This window comes from Rhineura floridana, chromosome 6, assembly GCF_030035675.1.
Source record: "Rhineura floridana isolate rRhiFlo1 chromosome 6, rRhiFlo1.hap2, whole genome shotgun sequence".
NCBI lineage: Eukaryota > Metazoa > Chordata > Lepidosauria > Squamata > Rhineuridae > Rhineura > Rhineura floridana.
Window position 1 is genome coordinate 66084234 of NC_084485.1, and position 16180 is coordinate 66100413.

General features: G+C 41.8%; 1 protein-coding gene across 6 annotated transcripts in view; it reads right to left on the bottom strand.

Moving 5' to 3' along the window:
- CDK18 (cyclin dependent kinase 18) overlaps positions 1 to 16180 on the bottom strand; it is a 138167-nt gene that overhangs the window by 101290 nt on the left and 20697 nt on the right. For all 6 annotated transcript variants that reach the window (XM_061632154.1, XM_061632151.1, XM_061632155.1 and 3 more), the window contains exon 2: positions 6527 to 6650. The gene's annotated coding sequence lies outside the window, so the exon portion shown is untranslated. The remainder of the gene's footprint in view (positions 1 to 6526; positions 6651 to 16180) is intronic.

Genomic DNA, 16180 nt, shown 5'->3' on the forward strand with positions numbered 1-16180 from the left:
TGGGAGTTGTAGTCCAACAACATCTGAAGGCACACTGGTTGGGAAAGGCTGGAGTTGGCCCCATCTTCTCTCTACATTTAAAGCAGTATCATACCACTTTAAACAGTTGTGGCTTGCACAAAGAATCCTGGGAAGTGTAGTCTGTTGGGGTACTGAGAGTTGTTAGGAGACCCCCCCATTCCCCTCACACAGTACAATTCCCAGAGTGGTTTAGCAAACAATCTCTCTTTCCAAGGAACTCTGGGAATTGTTGCTCTGTTAGTGGAAGAGGGGTCTCCTAACAACTCTCAGCACCCTTAAACTACACTTCCCATGATGATCTGAGGGAAGCCAAGCCTGTTTAAAGTGTTATGATCTGCTTAAAGTGTACAGAGCAGATGGGGCCAGTGACTGGCCCAAGATCATCCAGCAAGCTTCATGGCTGAATGGGTATTTGAACCCTAGTCTCCCATAGTCCAACACTCTAACCACTACAACACACTGGCTCTTTATCACTGCACCTTTTCAAGTTTGCTTATTCTTGTACTTGCATCCTGTATTTCAGGGCTCTCTCTTGTTCTGTCTTTGATTACTCATATTTTGGAGCTCAGTCTATAATAAGCAGAAAACAGTATGGACAAAATATTGGTTGCTGACTTTAAAGGCAGAATTATGAAGCTTATTCTGACACAAATCAGTCCCTCGACACCTTTAGATTCAAAAATGCGATTCAGAAAAGAGTTTCTGGAGGCAGCAAACAGAAAGTATGCTTTTTGAAAAAACCAACAACAGTTCTTTTTGTAGAACTATAATGCATAGCATTGTTATTTAGTTTTTCCCACACATGCCAGAAACTGAAATTGCCACATAAAACAATTAAGGGGCTATAATGATCATTTAAAAATTACTGCCCTATTTTCCAAAGGAGGTACTTCATAATAAAGTAATTAAAACAGTGTGACTAGCTACCCATACTTGACCATGGGGAAGGCTGCAGCTCAGTGGCAGAGCACATGTTTTGCATGCAAAAGATCCCTGGCATGTTGAGGCTGGGGAAAGATTCCTGCCTGAAATCCTGGAGAGCCTCTACCAGTTAGTGTAGATCAGCCTTTGCCAACATGGTGCCTACCAAGTGTTTTGGACTACAACTCCCATCAGCCCAGTTGTGCTGGCTATGCTGATAGGAACTGTAGTCTAAAACACCTGGAGAAAACCAGGTTGGCAAGGGCTATTGTAAATAACAAGCTAGATGAGCCAATAGTTTGGCAGGTCAGTATAAAGCAGCTTCTGCTACTTTCCAAAAAGCACCTTGGTGTCTTTAGTTTGCAGAAGTGACATTTCCAGCAGGCCCAGCACCAGTAAGCGGTCAGGTTGGGCACTGACTGAGGGCCTCTGCAGCTGCAAGGGGCCCCTGCGGCTGGCAATCCGTGCTAGCATGTGCCTTGTGACCTGCCACTGATGAGGAATGTGAGCCATCCTCCCAGGCAGCACCTTCCTTTGCTGCTGGTGCAGACTGACTGCACCACTTCCTACATCCCTAAGCTGGGCACACATGCTTCCCATCACCTTAGATGGCGGCATGCACGCATAGCACATTGACGTGGCCAGCCCTATTTAAGCTCCCAGCGGTGGCTGCATTGCCACTGCCTTCCACGGACCACTGCAGTCTACTGCAGGCCCCGATTTCCAAAACACTCAAAACCCAACCAAACACATATTAAGTGGCTCTAACTCAGAAGCAAAAAAAGAACACTATAGAAAAAGAAGGTATACATGTTAGGGGTACAGAAAAAAGGAGAGTTATGGATAGATAATACTTGAATATGAGAATTTTAATATATCAAACAATAAAAGCAAACTTTAAATACTTATTTCAAAGGCACTTGTATTACCAGTTAATAAGGCAAACACATATTTTTAAAAGTGCTCCTTTGGTGTATTGGCCAGACGTGTTGCCAAGTGATCAAGTGAAAGAAATCTAACAAAAATACAAATAGTATTCTCATATTCATGTATTATCTATCCTTAACTCTTTTTTCCTGAATCTTTGCCTTTTGTTAAGGATAAGCAACTTTTTTCAGTTTATATACGTTAGGGGTGCCACTTTTTTTCCCCTAACGCCTTAGCTCCATTTTTTGTAAACAAAAGAAACAAAACAAAATTGATGTCACCTATTCTGCATCTTGCTTCTACAGTACATAGTCACCTGTTCTATAAGAGCACTTATACACCATGTGTGTGGTAAGGAGAGCAGGACTGCAATGGCAGGTTCTGCCATCTACCCATGCACAGCTGAAGACAGCCATTTCATAGGCTGTTTTCCAATTCAAATGAATAGGTTGGGGTGAGGTGGAGCCTCTCACTCCAACCTTGCATCCCTCTGCACGTTTCCATTATAGCCATATTGAATGTCTATAAGAGGCTATAGTAGCCTTCCCCGACCTGGTGCCCTTCAGGTATTTTAGACTACAAGTCCCATCAGCCCCAGTCAGCACAGCTGGAGGGCACCAGGTTGGCAAAGGCTGGGCTACAGTTTATGTTAGATTTAGGCTGCAATCTATACATACTCATTTGGGAGTAAGTCCCATTGAACTCAGTGGGCTTACTTCTGAGTAGACATGTTTAGGATGGCACTCTCAGAAACATCCCTCTTGGTATATGTGAATTCTATCGCATATTTTTAAAATGTGAGGACCCAATGCTGGATACCGTGACTGCCCAAAGGAACAGAAGTCGCATAGCATGCTGCATTAAAAGAGAAGATGTTTCTGTTCCCTTTGCATAATACTCCTGTCACTGGACAAATCTTCCTCCTCACAGTAGAGGAGTCCAGTAGTGACTAGGATATTGCATTAGAGGCTACAGTGCCACTAGCTGAGAACTGGACCAGGTTACTGGTTCTGACCCTGATGCTGGTGGTCATGGGCTCTCTGAACCTGAAGTTGGCATTCAGGAGGTTGCTGAACTGGATCCCACAGCCTATAACATGCAGGGAAGGATTCCTCACAGGCACCTTCCCCTGGGCCTGAGAAACTGAATACCACCCACACAACCGTGCCATTATAACAGTACAGGGAGTGCACCATGTGGGAGGTCATGCAGTAAAGGAGAAGCAGTGTCTTCAGGTCAGAGAGTTAGCCCTTTAAGAATCTCTAGTTCTCAAAAAAAAAAGTGGAGGTGGAGCATAGGAGGTGGACTGGAACAAGAGGCTCAAAATGCCTCTGTTCATCACCTGCCCTCACTGACACAAGTTACCCACTGTCCTCTCTGCCATGCCCTGTGGGCTTCTCCTTGGGACCAGAATAGGACAGCTGTTTGATGAAGGCTAGACTGGTCTGATGATGAAGGCTAGACTGGTCTGATGCAAGAGGACCACTTTTAATAATTGTGCAGTGCATATCAGCTGATGTCACTTGTCATACAAGGAAGTGTCCAACTGGATCAGCCTTTATACCCTTCCTGGATGACCTGGCATTCTACTTCCATGAAATGGAGCGCAGCCGGGGGGGGGGGGGGAGAGAGGGCATCCACCTCCTGCTCCAGTGGCATGGGATTAACGGCCTCTTCTACTTTTGCAAAATCAAGTCTGATCTTTGGGTTAAAGGCCAAGGGTTGAAAATGCACTGGACTTTCTGCCTAGTGAAAACTCAGCAGCAAGAGCCATAATAAAAGATGGCACATCCAATTGACTTATCCTGGCTTAATGAACCAGTTTTGCCTTAGGGGCAATAAATAAGAGATTACTCTCAGAGCCTGGTGCAGCAGTGCTGCTGCTTAGCATGAACCAGCTGAACCACACTGTGGTGAGGATTCAAATCCTAGTTGCTTAAAGAAATCACATGATGCAAAGCCAGCAAACAAAACAGTTTGGCCTCCTTGGCAAAGGTTAAAGGTACCGTCTCATTTAACCTTAAAATGGTTACATGGGTCTCAGTTGTGGAATATGACCCCCTTTGAGAGGCTCGCCTGGTGCCTACGTTATGGTCTTTTCAATGCTAAGCGCAAATCTCGCTCCCAGGCCTTTTAAATTTCAATTGTATGTTTTAGCGCATTTAGATATGGGAACAAATTTGTTTTCTCTATGTTATTTTTAGGCTGATTTTTACATTAATTTGATGCTGGTTTCTTAGTATGCTATTTTGGTAATGTTTTATGCTGGTTCTGAGTTTTTGTGACATTTGCATCGTTTATTTTATTGTACTGCATCTGTTTATTTTATTGATTTTGGAAAATATCCAAATGCCTTTGGTTGATGGGCAATCTACAAATGGCACAAATAAATATTTCTGTGCTGTGAATGTGTTTGTAATATGTTTTTTGTTTGTTTATCAGCATTGAAGGCTATAAATATAATAATAATAATAAAATTTTATCTTTGAGTCGCCTATCTGGCCGAGTTAACGGCCACTCTAGGCGACGTACATAAAAGAGTAAAATACAACATATAAGTCAAAAAGCCCAATCTATAATTAATCTAAAACCACCCACTTTTATAACAAGTAAAACTAATCCCCCCCTGAAATCATGTAGGCCTGCCTGAATAGCCAGGTCTTCAAGGCTCGACGAAAACTTGTCAGGGAGGGGGCATGGCGAAGGTCATAGGGCAAGGAATTCCAGAGGGTGGGAGCCACAATCGAAAATGCCCTCTCTCTGGTCCGCACCAGCCTAGCTGTTTTAACTGGTGGGACTGAGAGAAGGTCTTGTGAGGCTGATCTCGTCAGGCGGCATATTTGGTGATGCTGGAGGCGCTCCTTCAGATAAACTGGGCCGAAACCGTATAGGGCTTTAAAGGTTAACGCCAACACCTTGAATTGGGCCCGGTAAACAACTGGTAGCCAGTGTAGATCTCCTAACACTGGAGTGATATGATCACGGCGACGGCTGTTCTTAATCAAAATATAATCAAAGTGATCTGGAAATAAATTCATACAGGTGGACGGAAAGCTGGAAACTTCTTGTAACTATTAAGTAATGATGACTGATCAATATGCAATTAGGAAATTTAAGGAACAGCATGAACCTGTGCATGTTAACTCTGAAGTGTTCAGTAGAGTACTTTCCAAGGAAAGTATGCACAGGATTGCAACTTTAAGGATGCTCAGCATCCACCAGCAACCATTTGTATACACAACTTTATTTGTTTAGAGATTAACAAAATTATACAAAGGTTAATTTCAAAATTATTACTCTTCAGAGCTAAATTGTTTAAAATGTCAAACAAGTTCAGCCTTTCCTAACCTAATGCCCACCAGAGAGGGTATTGGACTACAACTCTCAACTATTACTGACCACTAATCATTCTGACCAGGCACCGGATCTAGAATATCCAAATGCACTGTGAATAAAGAGGTAACAAAGGGCAAAAGACCAGACTTGGAGCACTGAGGATATCCTTGAAAATCAACATGGAAAGAGCAGGACACAGGTCTCCAGACAGACAACATAGCTCCCGATGCAGAACTTTCAAAAGAAAGGGGACAGTATCCCCATTTGGTAATACCTCCAGAATATCAGTTTATTTATTTAAATAATTTATATATCACTTAACACCACAGATTCTAAGTGATGTGCAGTAGGGGTCCAGGAAGGATACCAAAGGGATATAGCATAAAATCAGGGCCCCTCCTGATAGGTGTTTCTTTGTGGGTGTAATCTACAACATGTCATTGACGCAGTAACAGTGCATTAATAGTGGATTTATTCAGGACCATCCACACATCGTTCCATTTTACTAGTTGTTCTACAGTGCTTCTCCAATGTTATCCCACTATTGCCATCTGGAGGGGCACTTCTGTGGCATAGCACAACAAAAAAGGACACACACTTGGAACGTTTGTATTATAAAATTTACAGCATCTCAGCAGGAAGCTACAGGACATGCACGGATTGGAAACAAATTAGTATGTCGACCCCAAAACTTTTGCAGGCCTAAATAGTATTGAAAGTATGGATGGGGAGAAATTTGATTCAGTTCTCATTTAAAAGGTGAACCTACCTAATTTACACTTCCTGAAACACAGCCCCCCTTTGAAATTTGCACTGCTCTAAATTTTGCAGTGCAGTTCTCTGGCCAAGTAATGTTTACAAAAATGCATATATTAAGGTAAAGTATGCATAAATTAGTGAGAATAACATTCAAAAATGTATTGTATTATGAAAAATTGCTGTGGAAAAATGTGTATATTAGACAAAGTTGCATGCAGAAATATGTATACTAGGAGAAATTTGCACTAAAACGCTGATGAATTTTCATGAGGACTTTTTTTTAAAAATCACAAATTGACATAGAAATGTGGAGAAACAAATTTCACTGGGAAATTGACAAACTGAAACTGACACGAGTTGCTGGTCTCTAACTGACAGAGGGATCACATATAATCACCCTGGTACCATCATGAGCACAAGTAATCATGAATGCAGGAGTCGTTAGTTAAGTTTAACCATAACATCAGGAAAAATTGCTTAAACTGTCTGCTGAAATAAAGGCTTCATCAAGCACCAGAAGTTCAAAAGAGAGGTGTTAGAGAGGGTTGCTCTTGTGTCTTACCTCTTTTGCCACAGCAAGGATCACTGGCTTGAGTGTCCTTCCACTGATTACTTATTGCTAAAGGCTCTCCTCTCTGTATGCTGCATGTTGTTTTACTTCACAACAGAAGGACCTCCACTGGGTTCTGTAAAAAGACAAACAAGTTTGCTATCATATCTGCCTCTAATTTACTTGTTTTTTATCTTTATTTTTAAATGCATAGGTATATATACATTTTTAAAAAATTCATTTCATAACATATTTAGTTGTACTGATATGTGCCATGATAAAGCAAGCTACTTTGGAAAAGGGTTGTGAAGAAGGTATTGCAGAATGTAGACATCAGCAAGGAATGATAGCATTGCAAGCAGGAATCCAGGGGGAATAAACTAAGTAAATGGCTATGTCATGAATTTTAAGCAAGATTTCCAGAGAACTGGTTCAAAACCTGCCTTCAAAAGATCTGTTTCAGGTCTAATCAGTGATGTGTAGAAAATAACATTCTGTGGAAAGTTCTCAATTGCGCAAGTCCATTAGTAACAATGGGTTACTCAGAGCAGACCCATTGCAATTTATGAACCTAACCTATATTAGTCATGTTTATTAGCTTCAATGGGTCTATTCGGAGTAAAGCCAGCATTGAATACCATCCAGTGAATGTATGCTGATTACAAATGCAATATTAGGCAAACTTGGCAGCTTCAAAGTTTTTAGCTTTGTTTACTAAATACAAGTAAAACAAACATGGTAAATTTGATCATTGCAGGGGTTACCAACCCTTTTGGACCAGTGGGCACATCTAGAATTTTGAGAAAGTGGGCACCAGTCACAAACATGGCATAACATAAAATGGTTTCCACATCTAAAAGAGCAGACAAGGAGACAGGACCAGAGAAAAAGTTCAGGCATGACCCCCATCAGCCATCCCAGCTTCCCATCAAGGGGTAAAAGGGACCTACATTAGCCACCAACATGCTCACCTCTTTGCACTTCTAGTCTGTTCAGAATGCAGAAGAGGGAGACATCTACTGAAATTTGGGCATGATCAAGGTGGCACGTTCAATGTAGAAGAGGCCAAGCAAGTACAAACAGGAACAGCATAAAGTCTCTTGCACATCTCTTGTGTATTGTGTATTTCTGAGGGGATATTTACTGAGACCTTTCATGGGTGCCACAGGAGGTACAACTCCTACTCTAAGGCATGAGAAAAAGTTCCAATGCGGACTGAAAAAAATTCCAATGCAAATTATCTTATGCAAATTATCTTAACATTTTCTAATTCAAAAAGTTCTGGAAAACCCACATGGCTGGGTCTAGTTACAAGCTAAAAATGAAAGGTCTCATGTCTGTAGTACTTTTCCCCAAGAGACAACATAGTCCTATACTATGGAACAACAAGTGGTGGCTGTAACTGGTCTCCTGAGGGCATCATCCGCCTCACAAGTCCAAGGCAGCTTGTAGCACTTCCCAGTCACTCCACCGGGAGGGGAGGAGAACAGAAAAGGAAGCAGCCCTGATCCACCTCCCTCCATCTTCTTCCTGAAGTGACCATTTAGAAATTTTTCATAGCAAGTCACGGTCCTAGTTAAATGGGAAGACCCTATCCCTTATGCTAGACTGGTGCAACCAGAAAACCTGATTTGTAAGCAAAAGTGAGTTATATTCAGCGTAGTGCTAATGAGATTGTTCTGTTGGGGCAAGGTTTTTCCTTCCACAATGGAATTATCTTTCCTTGTGTGCCCCCAAATCTGTTCTGGGGATTCCCCCAAACCTCCAGAGCAGATCTGGGGACAGCACAAGGGGAGGAGGGGGCAAGTCCTGTTGCATTAGCCCTAGCTGTTGCACTAACACAACATTTTAGTTGAATACCACCCAGTGTGCTAATGGTGGTAACCATGCAATTTGCTGAATATCAAAATAGATTTTACATAATTAGTATAACTGCTACAAGGATGAAAATATGTAACTTCACATTTTGGAGAATGACTGACTTCAAGGACTTAACTATTAATTTGATTAAATCAATTTGGCACAATCTGTCTCTTAAATTTGATTCAAATGCAAAGTGTAAACCTAACACAAATACATTCAGAACAAAATTCCAACAGAATTACATTAGAATGTCCAGTTCTAAGACTTACAAATGTTTACTGCGCCCCTTTAATTAATACATTTCACTGATTCTTTGTTTCACCGTGAACTCACAACCATAATTTCATAAAAGGTGGAAGACCTGGAATTGAACACATAGTTATTGCCATTCGTGTTAAGTATACCAAAAGGAGATGCTCACCACCTCTGAGCTATTTACAATCTAACGGACACATTTCACATCAGCCTTTGCTATATTGTCTTTCCAGTTTTGAAAAAGAAAGTCATACAAAGAGATACAACAGGGCTTGACTATTCAGATACTGCATACTTTTACCAGAGCTTGGAAAAGTTACTTTTTTGAACTACAACTCCCATCAGCCCAATCCAGTGGCCATGCTGGCAGGGGCTGATGGGAGTTGTAGTTCAAATAAGTAACTTTTCCAAGCTCTGACTTTTACATCTGGAAGTTCTTATTCCCAATGGGAACTGTCTTTAGAATTCTGAGTCTAGTTTGTAAGAAAACTAGACTGATTCATACATGGATCCACACATCACTCAATGACAACAACACTTGATGGCTTAACACTGAAGAACTGCTCAGATATTCTCTGCATGCACATTGAGGAGTACGCTTACACATGAAGGTTCTGTGTGCACATTTGAGGACTCAGTCTATTTCAAGGGTTCCTGGTCGCTCATATACCTTGTATTCAGTTAGGCTCTTTCAGACATTACACTGAACATGCATCAGGATTAGGATCAGTAGGCATGATCCCACTCTCCTCTCAATGTAGGTTCAGAGAGAGAGAATGTTTAACAGTGCTTCCCTGTAGCTGAACATATGAACTACTTCCATTGAGAAGCATTTTATTTGTGGCATTTGTCCTGCAATAGCTATTTACCTATGTAGACTATCCCTTGATGTTGTAGTCATCAAAGTTCAGAAGATACAGATACAAACTCTTCCCAGGGTCTGAATAAGGGATGCACATGGAGGCCACAGCAGAGTGAATAGGCCGTACATCATCATAAATCAGATCTCTCTCCATCTCCAATAGCTATCTCATTAGTCTTGCCCAGTACCTCCAGCAACACAGAGTCACACTGTGCCAGGCAATGGGATGCCAGGAGCATCATTTGTTGTTGTCCTTGAAGAAACTTTCATTTTTTGTTGACAGGATGCAGAGCAAGTGATTTGCTCTACTTCAGCTGGAGAGTAATTGCTGCAGGCTTACCAAAGAGTAGAACGGGGCAGTGAGAGGTTACTAGAAACTAGGAAACTTGTGCCCATTCCATTCCAGAACAATCTGGAAGGCAACAATGGAAATAAAAGCCACATCAAGCAAGTGAGCCAAGTATCATTTCCCAAATTATTATCACATTCTCCTGATTGATTTGAGGCTGCGAGCCTGGTAAGAGCTGAGACACAGTAGCTATTTGCAGGCACGCTGAAAATATCACTGCAGCAGAATAAACAATTTCCTCAAATGAACCTGAGTGTACCCATTTCCCCTCAATTGGTGGACATTCCTCAGGTCTGCTGAAGCTTGGCAGGACCTACCCTACCCTGTGTTGGAGGCTAAGCAATACCTACTGCTAAAATCTACATACCAAGAAATTGCTTTATGTGAGCCTCTGTGATTGGCTGTTACCAGACTACTCTGTACTTAGCTGAACTCTTTCCCCATGCTGCACCATCACTGAATTAAAGTGAGCTACGTATGAGCTTAGAGAGCCAGTGTGGTGTAGTGATTACGAGTGTTGGACTACGACCAGGGTTCAAATCCCCACACAGCCATGAAGCTCACTGGGTGACCTTGGGCCAGTCACTGCCTCTCAGCCTCAGAGGATGGCAATTGTAAACCACCTATTCATAGGGTTGCCATAAGTCGGGATTGACTTGGAGGCAGTCCATTTCCATTTTACATATGAGCTTTACATCAGAGCTAGAGATGTGAAGACCTGGGGGGGGGGGAACGGAAAAATTAAGAAAAAAACATTTTCCCCATTTTTTTCCAAAGCCTTTTTTGTTTTGTTTTTTGAAAAATTGGAAAAATTGAAAAAAAGAAGAAAAATGGATTATGGAACATTTTATTTTAGCATGATGAATAAAATGTTTAATTGAATCATGCTTCCCCCTTTTTCTCAGTTCTTTTTATGGGTATGGGTACTTTATGTCTGCTTGACACTGTGGGGGACTAGCGGAGACATAACAATTTTCTTTGTTATTAATGTTAATGGTTTCTTCTGTTTTTTAATTGTTTTTTGCCAGCTCCTCAAAAACTGCAAAACGAAAGAAGTTCCTTACAGTTCAGGAGCTTATAGCTCCATTCGTTACAAAAAAGTAAAAATTTTAAAAAGTAATTCAATTTGTAATAATTGTTTGAATAAAATGTAGTTTTAATATACCAAATGTGATAATTTTCTGCCAAACCAACTTGTACATAATTACATTTTATGTTCCTGAAGTAACAAAGTGACTTTCAATCTGTAAAAAGTGCTAATACTGCATTTTTTCATTTTTTCCAAAAAATTCCATTTTTTCTAGAAAAACCTCGAAAAAACTGTTTTTTTCCATGGCTTCAAAATTTCCAGAAATTTTATATCTCTAATCAGAGCCCCAATCCAAAGACAGCTACAGAACAATTCAGTGCATATTTATTCAGAAGCAAGTCCTACTGAGTTCAGCAGAGCTTACTCTGAAATAAAAAATATGAGTAGGGTGGCAATCCTATGCACAAGTTCCATTAATATAAACAAGAAGAGTTAGTTGTGATTAACATGTGCGCTGCCGAGGTCAGTGGGGCTTGACTGGCTTTCCCTGGTAGCAGCAGATACCACTTTCAGACTGTTGCTATTTTGTGTGTGGGATTCACTCACATATGGTTAAATTTCAGGTTGCAAAATTAACATGGATTTGGTGCTCTTGCACAAAATACTTCAACCCCCCCCCCCCGACTTTTTGCAGTAAGGAAAGTGAAGGGGAAATGTCCTGGAAAGTGTGGTGTAACAATTATCTTGATGTGATCTTGCATAAACTCCCCACAAAATTTGTGCAAGCAAAGCAGGATGAATGTTCAAAACAAAGTCCTCTGGGAAACAGACAGCAAATGTCATCAAAGGATGGTACTCTCTGTATAGAGCAAATCTTAGGAGATTTCTGAGGAAGTTGAACCAAAAAAAGCTTGCTTATCAAAGTCACTATAGTTGCTTTTTTACCCCTATATTCATCTGCAATAACAGCATAAATCATGGGGTTCATAATAAAATGCAAACAGCAAACTATTAACATTTGGCTATGTTAGGGACTCCCTTGGTATTTGGAAGCAGACTGGTGCCACAGAACCATAATTGCGAAGGCAGATGTACTTGTAAACAGGGGGTATTTGGGGGGGGGTGGCGGCTCCAGGATGAACTCTGCTCTCTACACCTTCCATCTTCTGAAAACAGATGTGAAGCCTGCGCATTACATCCCAATTGCTTGTACCTGCACAGTCCTCCTTCCAAACTTCAAGGAGCCAATACATTTTGATGTTTGTTTTTTCTTCAAGTGCCTGTTTATCTGATCAAAGCTTCAAAACATCAAAAACTGATCGGGGGTGGGGGAGGATATTGACTTTGTGACTGACACAAAGGCCAGCCAATCAGTACTGTGCAAATTTGGAAACTCAAACAATAGATTCCCCCTGGGCCTGATCGGGACGAAAAGGTTGCACCTGTGTCTAAAGAATGATATGTATGCTTCAACAAGGTGCTCAGTGGTAAATGTATGTGTGTTCTATTCACTATAGTACTAGACTAGGCTAATTTATATGTTGCCTTTCCACAAAATAAATCATGCCCAAAGCAGCTCACAATATACAAATGGAAAGAGCAACAATACATGTATTAATTTACTCAAGTTTTTAAATTCTGTCCTCTCACAAAACATTAGTGTACAGCAATATAAAAATATTTTAAAACAATACAAGACAATCATTAAAATGACTGGCTACTCAAAAAATGTTTTAAACAGTTACATAGGCCTATCAGCACAAAAAAGTCTTTGAGACACCTGAAAGTGAAAAATGAGAATGCCTGCCAAATCTCTGCAGGAAGACAGATCCACAGCATGGGACCGGCAACACTAAATGCCTGATTTCTGGTTGGGGCCAGACGGGCCTCTGTAATACAAAGGGCAAACTAATATCACTCCTCTGTTTTGGATACATACATAAAACATAGAATCAAAAAATGAGCATTTTAATATCAATAGATCCAACAGTTCAAGACATAGCATTGTTAAAAATATTTCACTAGCAAATAATAGAAAAAGATAATAAAATATTTCAAACTCAACAGAATGACGATGCAGTAAGTATTCATGAAGGTGCATTTTAAGACAACAGATCAGAAGTGTAGGAAGTATTCTGGGGACCAGAGAGACAGCATCTCCCACAGACTCAACTGGAATTTCTGCATATAGATTGCAGCTAACCTATAAACTGCCATGGCAATCTTGGGGCCAGTTTTAACTTATAACTAGCAAACACACCACAATCTATTCTAAAACAGGGCTTCTTGTATCACAACTGAGCTCTAAGCTTCTCTCTTGGTCATACCTGATGTGATGGATCATCACCATCATTTTACCTGCCCTTCACCATAAAGTCCCATTAGTCAGTATTATGTCTGATGGAAGGTGTTTGTCTGTATAGGGGAAGCTCCTACATTTTGCATCCAAGCTATTAGTACTCCATCTTAAAAAGTGGCAGGTCTAGTTCCCCAGTCCCTGGAAGGGCAGGCTGAAGACCTTTTGCTCTCTGAGGCAGAGCAACAAGTGTGTCTCCCACCCCACGAAGCTGCATAATGCCAAGGTCAAATTATTTTGGCAGCTGAGGCAGAAAATCCGGAAGTGGCTCTCCCTGACAGTAAAACTACAAAAATAAATTAAATAACTAACATTTTCCTGCCCTTTCACAATACCCCAAAACAGGTGCCTCACTCTGGCTAACGGCAGGGCTAGCCCTCAATCCTTCATCCAAACAACATGGACGTCAGACTTTGCTGTGCCCTGTTCCACTATTAAAAAGGAAGGCCTGATGAAGCAAAACAAACTCCAAGTGAGCAATTTGCTCTAGTTAAACCTAACTGTAATCTGGAGGTTTTCATGTCTCTAGGGACAAATTGCCCCAGGGACACTCCACTGCTTTCTTGAGGAGCAGAAAGGCCTTAAAGTGGTGGTGGTGGGGACTTTAGCTCCATGGGCCAGATCTTTATCCTTAGCATGATCGACAGTTGGGCTGTCCCACCCACCTGTAAAAAATCCTTGTGTGGGGTTCCCAAGCACCCAACAGGCAGCTGGCTAGTGAGTGGCTGGGAACTGCAGCACAAGGGGCATTGCAAGCCCTATGCTCTGTGCTTTGTGGGGGAGGAAGAAATAAGTCTGTATTTTACAGGCTTTATTGGGTGTGCGCCCCTGTTCCCTTCTGGGAACAGGTGTACACAGTCTAACTGAGCAAGATTTAAGTCCTGCTCATCAGCTGATGAGTGGGGGTTAAATCCTGCTGCATTGGCTGCAGGTGCAGAACTGAACCCGGCTCCCCACCCATCAGCTGACATGACAAGTGACATCAACTATTGACAGGTGGGCATAGTTTGGGGAAATGGCCTCCCAGGCCAAATTGGACCCCCTGGCAGAGCAAGATTGGCCCACAGGCCAGAGGTTCCCCAATCCTATCTTAAAGGGGGAGGCCTCTGGCTTAGATTCTAGCACTCCTCCTCTTCCTCTCTGATAGTTACTTCTGACAAATAGTTCTTGCTTTTCTTCACCAAGAATGGATCGCTTGGCTTAGTTTTCCTGGCCCTCCCCCTCAAATCCCAAAGATGTAAATCCAACTTTTGAACATTCTGATCCATGTCAGGATGTCAGAGTCTAATGGGAACAAGATGCTCCTTTCTGTTAATATACTATATATAAAAACAACAACACATGAAACAAATTGGTCCCACATGCTCGGTGCCAATGCAAGCTTTAGCTTTTTAACACAGAGAAGCACACATGGCATTTTAATTAGCTTTTGAAAAATACTGCATTAAAAAATTGCAATAAAGAGAGAAATGTACAGAACTATGCAGCAATGTGCTAAAGGCTGTCAGCAACAGAGTCCTGTGAATCCTGCAGTTATGCAACCACTGAGGATTTTTACAGTTGGATGGTGTTTGAACCAACACTCATACTATCCTTATAAAATCTGACCAGTAGCTACTAAGTATTAGCATCTAGAATCTGGGTATTTCAATAAGCGTGGAGAAACCACTATACGCTATTTGTATTGCTATCAAATTGGCAATACAAAGGTGTGCGTCACATGACCTACTGAATATGCCTACATCTGTGTTCCTGGGATAGTTCTCGGCATTTGACAATTTGAGTTCTCCTTGTGACTTAGCAATTCTTTTGCTGCCAAACTGAAGGAAAACTGGCAGGGTAGGGGACCCCCACCAGAAATTTTGTGAGAAGAGTTGTTTTAATGGTTTGGCTGAGTATGATTTGGTGCAGGGATCTACTCATTGGAAGACTTGTCGGTGGGCCTACCTTCCTCTGTGCTGACTTGCACTTTTAAAATTCTTCTCAACACAGAGATGGCTATTCCCTTTTCATAGAACAGGGAAGCAACAGCCGCTTTCCCCATGTGAGAAGGGAATGGGGGGATTTAAAACACTAAGCAGCTAAGCACGAGGAACATGCAAAGAATGAGATATAAGCAGGACAGGAAAACAGGCCTGTTGAGGAGGGAGTGTGATGTAGGGCTGTGATGGATGTGGACTGGTAGACAGTCTTTATTCTCAACTTTCCACTCAAAAATTATTTATGGTTTTTTCATACCATCCTTAGGGGTAAAAGGTCTAGCACTATGGACTCTGATAGGAAGAAAAGCTTAGGGACCTGAACATACCACTGAAAGGAGTTATCCTCCTGTTTTCAATGGTGCATTCTGTTCCCAACGTACATTGCCTTTCCTTTCTGACACAGCTTAACTGAGAGGCTCCAAGGCTCACTCTTATTTTTAACAATCCAAGACAGATGCCAGTTACCAGGCCCAGAGTTTTAGGTGCCAATAGTCTGCATCCCTGTTAGGGCTGCCAGGTCAGAAGCATCCCAAAACCTGAGATTTTAGGGGCAGGCCCGAGTGATGTCATGGGGCGGGCCCGAGTGATGTCATTAAGCACGATACATTAAGCATCAACCACAGTTGCTTGGAGTGTACAATTAAAAAAAATATCAACTCCATCTGATACGGAGGCTGCACCCTTACCTTCCCAACCATCTGCTCCCACCGGTGGTACATGCCCTGGTCACCTCTCGCCTAGACTACTGTAATGCGCTCTACGTGGGGTTACCCTTGAAAACAGTCCGGAAGCTGCAACTGGTACAGAATGCGGCGGCTCGTCTGATTAAAGGCAGCCGCCGGCAAGATCACATCATTCCAGTGCTGAAGGAGTTGCACTGGCTACCGGTTGTTTACCGGGCCCAATTGAAGGTGTTGGTTTTGACCTTTAAAACCCTACATGGTTTTAGCCCAGTCTATCTGAAGGAGC